We start from the raw sequence: 4,191 nt of genomic DNA on the forward strand, positions 1-4,191 counted from the left end.
CCCATCAAACTCTGGTGGCTTCGTGTTGCTGAACTCCCGGAACAGCAACGCATCACCACCCTGAGGTCTAGCAGCAGCAACAGCTGCGGTAGCAGCAGCGGCTGCAGCCTCAGTAACCGCTGCGTATCTCTCATCAAAGGTCTCAATCAATGTGGTCTTAATAGACCCAAACATCTCCGGAATCTCTGCGCGGATAGCCACAACCACCTCCTCGTGGATCATCTGACGAAGCTCCTCGTCACTCACACCGCTGGTCTCTGGTCTGTGGCGTGTCCCAACCATAAGGTATCTGAAATACAACATAAGAAATATCAGATACTCGCTCGAACATACTCACACTCGGCAACTCAGCCCTACTAGTTCCTTTGTACCCTAAGGATTCTTACTTGGACTGTGCACTGATCCGATGTCTTCAGTAGTACGGGCCCAATACTACCGTCCACACCGCATCAGTATTCACCCAAGTCCTCCTCCTAGGATCCCAAATCCCAAGTACTCTACTCTCACTATGCATAGGCTACTCTCTAGCAGACCTCTCATAAGCTCCTCGCTGCTATCTACTCACTCTCAAGCATCTCCCAGCGGCAAAACCCCTACGCTAAGGCATCACGAATCAGGCCACTCTAGTCCTAATAAGAATACCTAGCCTACTCCAGCACGCATAATATATCATATCATATCTTATAACACATAATATAAGGGTATTTTGGGAAATCACCGTTCGGGCGCTGGCTGATCGTACACACTGCTCTGCTCTGCTCTTTTCAAAACCTTTTATTCCTTTAGAATTTTTTTTTATTTCGAAAAGTTTCTCAAATCCTCAGTTTGAGTTCAAATGCGCCCGAAGGTGCATCCGAATCCCTCAAACCAAGGCTCTGATACCAACTTGTAACAACGTAAATTCCAAAACAATTTTTTTCACTTTTAAAAATATAATTTCATTCATAAATATTATCCATCTCAGTGTATCACATATCAAATCCATAAAATTCACCCCAAGATCACAATACATAAAAACTTCACAAGTGTGTACTGATCATGCCGGCGCCTTCCCGCGATCCTCAATGGTACCTGCAACACATAACACAAAACACTGTAAGCATAAATGCTTAGTGAGTTCCCCAAAATACCACATATAACACATATTTTCCACTCGAGGCTATAACTCTGTGGGCCTACTGGCCCTAACTCTGTGGACCCTCTGGTCCTAGCTCTGTGGACCTTCCGGTCCTAACTCTGTAAACTCTGGAATACACACAGCATAAATCACAAAGGAATAATCCAGTGCAACACATCACATACATAGCATACAAGATACTCTGTCACATAACTCTACTTACCACTCAAGGTAAAGTATAGTGAGAAGACTCACCTCGGATAACTCGGTAAACCTCGAACTCGGAAATACTGATCTAGCCTTCGCCTAATCACATAAAATAATCACTCTAATTAATACGACTTTCAGAGACTAGGCTAATCCCTCTCTAAGTTCTCTAATAAGGGTAAAAGACCATTCTACCCCTCCAATGGCTCACAAGTCCAAACATTGACTCAACCCTAAAAGTCAACGAAGTCAATTCTAGTCAACGGTTAAACTTTGACCAAATTCGTCGAGTGCATACGGGCGACTCGGCGAGTCCACACTGGTCCTCTGAATCCTTCTAGGCCTCACTTGGCACGTCGAGTCCCTCCTCCACTCGTCGGGTTTCTCTGCAACGAATCGCGGGCCAACCCCGACTCGACTCGTCGAGTCCACTTATGAACTCGACGAGTTGCTCCCATGATGTAACGCCCGTGTTTCTAGGCTCGGTATTAATATTGACATAATGGTCTAGGTTAACCTTTGTAACTCATTTAGAAGAAATGAAAATGAATTATGTGAATTTTATGTGAATTATGTGTTTTTATGCTTAATTATTAGGGTTTAATTAATTAAGAATAAAAATGAGCGTCAAAAATTAAATGTTAGATAAAGCCGATATCTATTAAGAAACTTGTAGTGGGCGTGACAAGGATTACAGATATATAAAGAATGCCGAAATCCGAGTTATAACGAAGAAGTTATGACCTGTCGAAGTTTCACGATAAACCGGCATGGTGCCGAATGTCGTAAAAAGTGAGTTTTTTATAAACTACTTTTTGGCCTTAGTGATCTAAACGAAACTTGTAGTGTTCGTTAAACCAAGAGTAGGTATAAAAAGAACGCCCAAATCTGACTTCGTATGAGGAAGTTATGATTTTTCGAAGTTTCAGCTTAGCAGTAGACAGCTAAAAACTCGAATTTTAGATCGAGTGATTTTTAGCCGACATGACCTAAACGAGAATCAAAGGTCTCGTCAATAGTAGCACAACGGTAAAAAGTCTGACGAAAACGGACGTCGGATGAAGAAGTTATGAATTTTTAACGAATTTCCTGTCCCGGTCTGTTAAAAATAATAATATAAAAATTAAACTCAAAATTAGCTGACGAAGTCTAAACGAAAGTTGTAGAGCGTAATTTTACCTACGCATGCATATAAAGAACGTCAAAAACGGAGCTCGTATGCGAAAGTTATGAATTTTAGAAGATTTTGGCACAAAATTCGAGAAATTTCGCATGGATGAGCTTCACCCGGAAATGCCATGTCACCTTCGCTCGTAACGCGCCACGTGTCCGAATTGTTGAGTCACCCGAGGCCAGCTGGCGAGGCGTGTCGCTTCCTGATTCGACCGAAGGCTCGGCCCTCGCACATCCGACGCGTGTGCAATGACTCGTATCCGAGGCGCTGGACCAACTGCGGAGCAACGCGTGTCCGAGCTTCACATGAGCCGCGTGGCCTTCGCTGCTGCTGCCACCTGCCTCGCTAACTCGCCCTTCTGATCGGCCGACCTCGCATCCTCGTCCTATAAATACAAGGCCTACGAGCCTTGCCGAGGAATTTTAGACTTTTGCCATTTTTGACCCCCAAATCAATATTTTTAGCATTTTGACATCCCCCGATGCCCCGAGATCATTTCCAACGTCCGGAACACGTCCCGGAGTGCCCGAGAAGCCCAAGAAATTTATTTTTTCAGTTTCGAAGCCCGACCCCTCGCAGAGCCCGGTTTCTCAATAAAACTCCCGGTTTTATTAGAAACGATCGTTTTAGGAAACGAATTGCTGCCCGATTTTCATTAAATCAGGTGAGTGTATAGTCACTTTCACCTTACACATAGATATGAAGTATTTACCTTAAAATACGTGCTATGTGTAAATATATTAATTGTTTATTTGAGGTGACTGTTTAATTGATGTTTTATACAAGTTTTAAACTCTATATATATTTTTATCTACAAATATGTTGGGTAAAACATGGGTAGATGAATTAGATGATGTGTGATGAAATAAAAGTGATAAGAGGTATCGATGTTTAAGATGATCTAGTCATCTAGCAGAGTATAGACAACGGCCACAGACTATTTTAGATAGCCAAGTGGAACGTTAGTAGACTTATAATCGGTACGTATGTTTGAACTATATGTTCATTAGGTATTTTTGAACTATGTGTTCATCCATTAGTTCTTCCTTTTGACACTATTACGTGTCGGGGTACGGGAGCGTACGGGAGTACTTTATCAGTATTTTCCCTATACTTTTATTTGGAAGAGCTTTGGAGTCTTTGTTCTTTTATGAAGTGATTGGACGAGCTTCATGAGTTAGTGATATAGATCATGAGTTGAGAGTGAGTGGTGAAATATGGGAAAAGCTTTTACCCAAATGTTGGCGTGAGTGGTGCAATATGAGAAAAGCCCTTACCCAACGTTGACCCCCGTCATTCAGCAGAGTAGGGATGACAACCATGGACTGTTCTAGACGGTCTTTGGAACACTAGCAGGCTCGCAACCTGTAGGTGTTAATGGACTTGAGTGTTCATTCGCTGTACTCTAAGACCCCCATCATTCAGCAGAGTATGGATGACAACCATGGACTGTTTTGATGGTCTGTGGAACACTAGCAGGCTCGTAACCTGTAGGTGTTAATGGACTTAAGTGTTCATTCGTTGTACTCTATTCCCCTCATGAGTGCCTTTAGGGCAAGTAAGGCTGGGGAAAACCCCTTAAGTATGTTCATCAGCTGTATGGAAAACCCATTGACATGTATTGCGGGGGGAAACTCCCGTGAGAAATACCGTCGATGAATAAGAGCTATGGACTAGCACATGGCGACGATGT

Source organism: Lactuca virosa, chromosome 9 (assembly GCF_052849685.1).
Source record: "Lactuca virosa cultivar CGN04683 chromosome 9, Lactuca_virosa_CGN04683_v6, whole genome shotgun sequence".
Classification (NCBI taxonomy): domain Eukaryota; kingdom Viridiplantae; phylum Streptophyta; class Magnoliopsida; order Asterales; family Asteraceae; genus Lactuca; species Lactuca virosa.